This window comes from Numida meleagris, chromosome 4, assembly GCF_002078875.1.
Source record: "Numida meleagris isolate 19003 breed g44 Domestic line chromosome 4, NumMel1.0, whole genome shotgun sequence".
Taxonomy (NCBI): domain Eukaryota; kingdom Metazoa; phylum Chordata; class Aves; order Galliformes; family Numididae; genus Numida; species Numida meleagris.
This window is the reverse complement of record NC_034412.1, coordinates 24248689-24258455: the sequence shown is the minus strand read 5'-3', so window position 1 is coordinate 24258455 and position 9767 is coordinate 24248689. Positions and strand designations below refer to the sequence as shown.

General features: G+C 44.6%; 1 long non-coding RNA gene across 1 annotated transcript; it reads left to right on the top strand.

Annotated features, from left to right (window-relative positions):
• On the top strand, positions 189–9474 carry LOC110398336. Its single transcript, XR_002438329.1, has 2 exons — positions 189–748; positions 4772–9474. It is a non-coding gene; the product is annotated as an uncharacterized LOC110398336 (long non-coding RNA).

Here is a 9767-nt window from a genome sequence, read left to right as displayed (position 1 = left end):
CCTTACCTTCCTTTGCTCTAGCAGCACCTTACCTTGCCTTACCTGAAATTCCTTTGCTTGTGAAGCATAGCACTTCACCTTACCTTCCTTTGCTCTAGCAGCACCTGACCTTACCTTACTTTCAATTGGTCCTGCAGCATCTCACCTCATGTTCCTTTTGCTCCTGTAGTGCCTTACCGCAAAAGGCAAAGGGTAAAGAGGCAGAGGGGGAAGAAAAAAAGTAAAGAGAAGAAGATATTTAAAAAACGGTTTGATTATAATAAGTATAATATAATATACATTAATATTTATATTTTAAGATATTAATATTTTAATATTAACTGTAATTATGCATATTAATTATGATTTAATTAATTTAATGTAACAATTAATAATAAAAAAATAGGGAAAACAAATAGGAAAGCTAACCATAGCACAGCAAAGGAAAGCAAAGCAAAGAAGAAAAAATGAAGAAAACTTGCAGGAATCTAGGAAACAACACAAAGTGTTATGAGGAAAACAAAAATGAAAAGAAAGGAAGTGAAAAAGGCTGTGGCGAGCAGTCCATTAGGACTGCTTACAGAACGTCCAGTGACAGAAAGAAACCCTCTGGAGCAACAAACAACACCAGAGGACTCAGAGGCAGCAGCTCCCTCCATGTTTGGGTTCCCATCATGCAAGGCTTGCATGATGCAGGAGATGCCTGAGAAAAGTTCTGCCCCTGCTTGCCACAGGACCTCCGCAGAAGGAGAACAATCTTGGCCAAAGGGTAAGAGGAACTACTTTAGATTCTTGGTTTGAAAGAAAACTGACAAGCCATGCCCGGTAGGAGAACTCTTTCTCCAAGACCCTGGCTGGATGAAGGTAGAAGGGATTGAAAGAAGAGAAACGAAAAGCAGAGCTGTGGCCTGCCAAGAAACAAGTGAAGGGGGAGTGCAATGGGGAGAAGGCTCAGAGGATGCATCGGTGCAGAGATGGTATGCCAGCTCCACCAGCACACGCTGGGTCTGCTGCAGCACCGAGTAAGCAGTTGCTGACCTCAAAGCCTCGTAAGAGCCCCATGCCAGTGCTTGCTGCCTTGTGGGAGCCCCCTTGAGACCCATGAAGCTGTAGTGAGGCTGTTTCAGTGTAAAAGACCAGTATTTCATGGAGATCTGAAGGTACGTTGTGGGCTCCAGTTGTGCAGGAGGGGATGTGTATGTTCCTTAATGTACCCGTTGTCTGCCTACTGTAGGGCAGATGGGCTTTGAAAACTGGTACTGTGTTTCTGTCGTCAGGAAAAGTGAATATAAACACTTTTCTCCATTGAAAAGTTTTTAAAAAGAGCCTGTCATAGCTGCTTACTGTATGTTTAACATCTATAGATCTGCTTTAGAAACACAGATATTTGAATAATGCTGTTTTTCATGGGAAATGTGCCAGAATATATCTGATGAATTATTTGCTGTGTCTTTCTACCACCCAAAACACTACTGATATTATAGTAGTTCAGAAAAAGTGTGCTGTGAACTTTTTCCTGGACTCACATGAAAAGGATGGCTGCAGAGATGCTGGCCTTGTGGCTGGAGTTGTTAAACCTTTTGAGACTGGCCTCTAATCGTTGATCATGAAAGTGGATTGTAAGGCTCTGTGTGCTTGGGTGGGAACAGAGCGAGGCCAGCAGGGAAAGCTTTTGAAAAACCCCATGCCTATAATCAAACCAACGCTAAAAGACATTTCCTCCCAGCTAGCTCATAAATACCTGAAAATTATCATCATCCAAGGAGATTCCTGTGCGCTTGTGAAGTTCAGTTGTGCTTTGTGGATCAGGTTCTGTTTTCAGAGTCCTCAAGGGCTGTTTGTTTTGTACTGCTGGCCACTGTTTTATAGGAGCAACAGAAGTCTGGATTGCTTAGAAGAACCTGGTAGTGCAAGGGAGAAAAATTCTCAGGGTTTGGATGCTTCCATGTGTGTTGTAAGTGATTGTGATACCACTGCTCGGTCAGTTTGAGTGTATGGAACAAGTCTGACATCCCTTTTTATGGAGTACAGTAAAAGGAGTCCTATGGATTTGAGATCAACTTTAAGTCTGTGGGCATCTTCCAGGAGCTGGGGTGCTGCAAGGAAAGTTGGGGCAAGAGGATGAGGTGTAGGAACAGGAACCTCTTCAGTTGATATTAACTCCTGCTGTTACCTTTTTGACTTGGAATCCATCTTTCCTTTTTATAAAGAATAAACTCATTATGCAGCTTGTGAATGAATTCATTCACACCTGTTAATGTTTGGTGTTCTTCTCTACATGGAGTTGCAATTGAAATGGGCACTTCTGGTCTGATGGCCAGCCCCCTTCCACACGCTCAGGTCAGCAAAGTTTGCAAGGCCTGGCTCTTGGTTGATGAGTTGTGCCCAAGGTCAGAGTGTTGACTCTTCTTGGCTTTTAGATGTGTTTTCTAGTTGCATGTTGTGTTATTTGTGTTGTGTTAGTCTCTTGAGCTTCAGCCCTAACTGGGGATCCAAGTACTAACACAGACAGAAAGGTTTAAGATATATATTAACTTTGATTGGAAATGCAATGCTAAGGGCTGCACAAACTTGTGACAGTTCTGAGTACTGAGCAGATGCCTGAGGAAAGGCATCTGCTGGGTGAGTGCTTTGCTGGGTAAGCATCACCCTGCTGAAGAGCAGGCAGCTGTTGTCTTTGCAGACAGCCACATCCATGGGGATTGGAGGCTTCTTCTGCCTTCCAGCTCTTGGATGTTGCTCTGAGAGTGGAGGTTTTTGCCCTGAGAGAGCTACCAGGAGAAGGGATCCTGTGCGTATCCTTTGAGTCCTTTCAGGCAAACCAGCTGGCTTAGTCTGTGGTCTGTGACTGTGGTTTGGAGTTAACCCTGCAGGCTTTGCCCAAAGCAGAATGACCTGAGGGCACAGTGTCCCACAGTTGGGAAGTGACCAACAGCTGGAGACAGCAGCATCTTGAGCAGCACTCTTGAAGGAAATCCTCACTGTGAACAAATGCCAAGAAGAAGAGAGTAGCTTGTCCCTGTGTTCACATAGTAAGGTTTTCCTTCCTGACCTGTTGTTACCTTTCAGGTGGTGCCTACAGCTGTGTAATGTGCTCTACAGGAAGTGTTGATGTTTTGCATTTAACCTTGTCTTTCACGTGTCATGTCCAATAACTCATGCTGTTTTAAAGCAACAGCTTAGAGGCAACCTTAATTTCTACAGCCCTGAGCTTTGTGCTGCAAGAGCTCTTCTGCTTCTACCTGTGATATGAGACAATATTGTGTCTACTTTATGTCAGGCTTTTTTCCCCTTTTCTTTTTAAGGTAGGAAAATTAACTTCTGAGCCTGGAGAAAAAGTGTTGAGGAAATGCTATGCATGCCAGCTGGCGTCTTGGTGCGTAATTGACCCTTTAGGGAGATTTATGAGCCAGGTGCAGTGTTGTAAATATCGATCAAGTAGATAACGATCAAGCTGTTCCTGCATGGAATGTTATGTTTAGAGTTGCCTACGTGATGTGCTCTGTTTTGTGGTCCCGTTCTGTGTTTCGAACGCAAAGTGATGTGCTTTGAAAACTGCATTGTTCTGTGACATGTCTTAAGATAAATGAGATTGTGAACGGGTGCCTTATATAAGGAGGAGCCGTTGCTGCAATAAACGAAGCTACTTGCACTTATATTGAGTTGGCTTGCTTCCCCACGCTTATCAGCGGGTAACCCTGTGCTTAGTGTTTTCCAACAAAGAAGAAATACCGCAACCTTTCCTGCACTGCTCAGTTTGCATGAGTTGCGAAGTGCTCCTCAGGCAATGGGTGCTGAAGACCTGACCTTTGTAGCAGGGGCTGTGGCTTTGTTTTATACCTGTCAGAACACAAGGCCTAGGATTTTCCTTCAAAAGTACCTACTGCCTATTATAAATGATAAAAAAATATATATTATAGGGAACTTCCCTCCTTGTATTAGAATAACATTCATGTTTGATTTTTCTGTCTTTCCATTCCTTTCACAACTAGGGTGTTGCTGCAGGTGCACATATCTCCTGTTTTGTCATTCTGTTTTGTGTAGAAGAATAATAAAATATGCAGTCTTTATTTGCCACTATGAAGCAATGGCTTGGAAATGGCGGTGTCACCCAGGAGCCCACACAGCCAACTGATGTCTCATTGTTTGGATCTGTTAAAAACCACCATCTTTTGTCAGAATGTTTGCATCGTTTCTGTGCTGATTGTGTCAGTACAGCCCTGAGGAGCGGGTGTGCGTGTGGTGGGACGGGGGAAGGGATTTCCCTTCCGATGGAAAAGTGCCCAAGCCATGTTTGCATCCTGCGCGTTGGTGTGTAACTGCTCCATGCCTGTGCCCCATGTGCTTCTGTATGAGCAGCACAGCCTTTGTTTCACTCAGCCACCTGCGGCAGAGCAGATCAGGCTTTCTGCAGGCATGGGAAATCATCCCATCACTTGGTGCCTTACAGAGAGTTGAAAACCGTTTCTTTTGGAGTCCTATTTCCAAGCTTAACCCCCTGTGGGGAAGTAGATATCATTTTTCTTGTATCCTTCAATTCCAAGTCCATATTTTCCCAAAAGCAAAAGAATTTGGAGGTAACCACCTACAGTTAAGTGAGTGATTTCAGTGTCTATTTCTGATTGTGGCAATTACTTCAGTTCACAGGTCACACTTAATTTATGGTGCCTGTTTTAATTCTGACAAAGGTTGTAGTTACAGCTTACTTCCCAAGGCTGCAATACGTGGTAGTGACACAGCCTTGGGCTTCTGAGTTTGCACTAATCCCACATTTCCTTTCTCTGTCTTGCAGGTGGATGGTATCACAGTATGAATGAAGGTCAGCGTAGGAGCAGCTGCTGATGGGAGGAAGGAAGTCCAGGCTAATGAACTCTGAAGCATCTCCCAGTAAAGTACCAGAGGGGGCAGGAATGATGTTGCAGAAGAACATGAGAAGCTCCCCAGCAGGAAGCCACAAACCCTGCAGAAACCTGCAGGAGAGTTGGAGCATGTGTGGATGCCCTGGAGGAAATCCAGCCCCAGTGTTTGAGCAGCGCATGGCCATGGAGTGCTGCGGCCCGAGAACAGAGCTATTCTGACTTTGCCAAGCTGGCTTCCTGAGAGGGACTTGTCTGTCCGCATAAAAACCAGAGGGCTGGTGTGGGAATACAAGAAAGACTGTTCAGAGCAGAAGCTGCAAAGCAAGATAAACAGCATGAGAAAGCAAGGCTGAGAACCAAGGACATCTCCAGAATACATGGAAAAAGTAACTACAGTTTAGCAACAATTGTAAGGGATTGTAACCATTTGTGCCCACCGTGACTGTGAACTGCATGCTCTGCAGATGTATCTTCAGGATACAGAAAACAGTGGAAAAATACCAGGTTAAGGCAGTGTGGGTATAAAAGTCTGTAGATGAAGATAATAAAGGACTCTGCTATGCATCCACATTAGTGTCCATGATTTAATTGCCACAAATGACGCCCTGAATCAGGGACTTGAATCAGCTTACTCGGCTGACTGGTGGCAAGCCCCACTGAACTTGAGACTGCTGAAAGGAAGCAGGATTGACCATACAGTAACAACATCTCTGCTGGACAGAGGTGAGCAGTGGGGAACTATAGGTCATGAAATGTCCAAGGAACAAAAAGCAATTTATCAGATGACGGAGCATATTCTGCAGAAGCATCACGTAAAAGTAGATTCTGTGGATTTGAAACGCCTTCTTGTATGGGTTTCCAGCCATATAGGTGGAGTGACTAGCGTCTCCATCTACAAAACAAACATGTGGAACCAAGTGGGGGTGAAACTCTGGGATACTGCTATTAGCTCAGATACTGCAGCACACGGTCTTTTAGGGCTGTGGAGAACTGTTTTTGAGACTTTCAAGAAACATATGGGTTCGGCAGGATTGGCAGAGTCTGAGGAGCCTCTGTTATTGGGCGCAGCCACAAATAATCAACAGGACAGGCCAGACAACTCGCTGGATCCCAAGCTCATGGACTCAGAGAAAGAACTCGATCCCTCTCCCTCATCGCTCACTGTGCCACAACCATCCACCCCACCACCACTGCCTGCTGCTCCGCTTCTGCCACCTACATGTAATTTGATTAAAGACAAGGATGGTTCCCCCCCTGAAGTGCATGATATGTGGTGAGCAATCCAAAAGGAAGCAGAATCAAGCGGGGATCTTGAAATGCTCCATCGGTTGCACTCGGCACTCACATGCCCTGTGATATATGAGCCGAACAGACCCCCAAGATGGGAGGGAATGAGTTTCCAAGTAATAAAGGAACTCAGGAAAACAGTTCTTGACTTTGGGCTAGGATCTCTGCATACGATTACCTTCCTGGGCTCAGTAATGAAGGGCTTTATCCTTTGTCCAAGCGACTGCAAAACCCTGGCGCAATTGATCCTGACATGTACTCAGTTTATGATGTGGATGGGATATTGAAGAGAACCCAATGAAAAGCAATTGAAAATTTGGGAAGACAGCAGGGAGATCCTTCCCTGCTGATGGGAGAAGACGCACTGCTAGGAGAGGGTGCTTTTGCTACCATGGGAGCCCAAGTACAGCTCCCTGTTGCAGCCTTGGAACAGTCCAAGGAATTAGTCCTTGGCGCTTTTATGAAAGTCCCAGATGCTGGAAAACTGCAGATATCATTTACCAGCATTAAACAGGGTCCTACTGAGCCCTACATGCAGTTTATTGACAAGCTGAAAGATAGCCTTGACAAGCAAATTGAGAATGAGGAAGCACGAGAGATACTGTTAAACAAGCTTGCGATAGAAAATGCAAATGAGGATTGCCAAAAAGTGTTTCATCCCTTATCTAACCCTACGCTTCTGCAAATGCGCAACAAGATAGGGACAATGCACCACTAGTGTAACATGATGGCTTCAGCCCTTGCAGCCATGAAATTCAGTTTGCAAAACTGCTTTGTATGTGGGCAGCCACATCATTTATGCTGAGATTGTCCTAATAAAAAGGCTCCTGATCTGCTGGAAGTATGCCCAAGGTGTCATAAAGGACAACATTATGTGGATCAATGCTGTTCTCACATTAATAAAGATGGGCAATCCATTTAGGGAAACGGGGTTCGGAGTGTGCAGCAGGGGTGCGCAACGACACAAATGGCCCCAGTGCAGGCATTGACACCACAACCAATCCCTATGTCCCCAGGTTATACACCAGGACCTGTGGCAGTGCCGGAGTGGACCTGGCCACCTCCAAACCAGTAACCCTTGACTCCACGGCAGTGCAAGTGGTGGCTACCAGGGTAAATGGTCTATTGGGAAATTGACTGAGTGCTTTGCTTCTAGGGTGTTCATCTGCCACAGTGCAAGGTCTTTTTGTGTCACCAGGTCTCACAGATGCTGATTATACTGGAGAGAGAAAAATTATGGTCTGGACACCAGTGCCCCCATGTGAAGTACCAGTGGCCACTTGTATTACTCAATTGATTTATTTTCAGGCACAGTCGGTTCCGGCTGTGCCTGTGGAAAGGGTGGCTGCAGGGTTTGGATCTACAGGGACACCCCAAATATTGTGGATACAGAAGGTGTCAGATGCTCAACCTATGTTAACCTGTATTCTGGAATCAGGCACCCCCCCACAGAAATTTGACGTTTCAGGAATTTTAGACACAGGCGCTGATGTGACTGTGATTGCTCAAGATGCCTGGCCATCACACTGGCCCACTATACGAGTGCACACAGCACTTGCTGGCATAGGGAGGCAGTCTCTTCCTTTGCAAAGCTCACACATAATTCGAGTAGTGGGTCCAGAAGGGAGAAGAGCTTGCATCCATCCATATATTCTTCAAGCCCCATTAACTCTCTAGGGTAGGGTTGTCTTTCACAGTGGGGAACCAGTATTGGGTCAAATTTCTCCTGGGGCAACTGAAGTGCAGCAAACCCCATCACTCACATGGAAGACAAAAGATCCTGTATGGGTTGATCAGTGGCCCCTCAGTAGTGAGAAGCTGCATCATTTACGTAATTTAGTTCAGGAACAACTGCAGGCTGGACATACAGTCCCCACGACTAGTCCCTGGAGCTCACCAGTGTTTGTCATAAGAAAGTAGAGTGGAAAGTGGCAATTATTGCATGACTTGCGACAAATTAATGCCATGATTGAAGATATGGGAGCATTACAACCAGGACTTCCATCCCCTTCAGTGTTACCGAAAAACTGGTGCCTAACTGTTATTGACTTAAAAGACTGTTTTTTCACCATCCCTCTGGATCCCAGTGATGCTCCCAAGCTTGCTTTCTCCCGTTCCTTCTGTACATGCGTCTGCACCAGCAGTATCACTGGACAGTATTACCCCAAGGAACAAAAAACAGGCCCACAATCTGTCAGTGGTTTGTTGCCAAAGCTTTAACCCCTGCAAGGGAAAAACTGTCTAATGCTGTTATTTACCATTACATGGATGACACCCTTGTGGCAACCAGGTCACCTGAAGAAATGCGACATGCCATGGCTGCAGTCATTAACAACATTAAAAGCTGTAGCTTAGAGGTAGCACCAGAAAAAGTTCAAAAGAGTTTACCATGGATGTATTTAGGATGGCGAATTACAAATCAGACTATTGCTCCACAGTGCCTTAAAATAAATTCAGAAATCCAAACTCTATATGATATGCAAAGGCTGCTAGGAACTATAAATTGGGTCAGGCCTTTACTAGGAATATCTAATGAAACTTTACACCCATTTTTTCAATTGCTGAAGAGCAATTCAGCTTTGAATTCAAAAAGATCACAGACACATGCAGCGCAGAAAGCCCTGCAGCAGGTTGCCACAAAGAGACAAGCTCAGCAATAGGACCCTGCCCTTCCATTTCAATTAATAGTATTGAACCCAGATTTCCAGGCTTATGCTCTTCTCTTTCAGTGGGATAATGACTTGAATGATTCTCTTTTAATATTGGAATGGATCTTTCTGCCTGATCAGTTTTCTGAAACAATTACTGCAAAAGTTGAAATGATCTCTGCTCTCATTATGCGAGGAAGACAAAAGTTGTTGTCGCTGAGCAGGTCCGAACCATTGGTGGTTACGTTACCTATGTCTACAAACATGTTACAATGGTTGTTCTAATGTTCATTTCCTTTTCATGTGACAATGGAGGGATTCGCCAGGGTGACATCAATACACACACTGGGGCATAAATTGCTACAAACACATTTTAATATATAGGAAGTCCCCAAAAGTTCTTCAGTGCCTTTAGATGCCTTGACTGTATTCACAGATGGGTCAGGGAAAACAGGTCAATCAGTAATTGTATGGCAGGACTAGCCTAGCCAATGGCAATCAGATATTCAAACAATAAAGGGATCTCTGCAATTTTAGAACTAGCTGCCGTAGTAAGAACGTTTCAAAAGTGGTCTAGTCCTATTAATATCATCACTGATTCAGCTTATGTTACAGGAATAGTGACTAGAATAGAAGGATCATATTTAAAAGATGTTTCCAGTGGACAACTGTTGATGCTTCTGTATACTCTTCTGTCTCTAGTTAATTCTCGATGGAATCCATATTTCATATCACATGTTTGATCACACACTGCTTTACCAGGACCTTTAGTAGAAGGAAACAGGTACACAGATCAATTAGCTAGTGTAACTGTACTTCCCAATTCATTTGAACAGGCTTGATTTTCACATGCCTTTTTTCACCAGATGGCTAAAGCACTGCAAAAGTCTTACGGGCTTAGCTTGAGTCAGGCACAGCAAATAATCAGAGCATGCCCTGACTGCCAACAGATAACGCCCTCTCTTTCCTATGGGGTTAATCCTTGAGGCCTAAC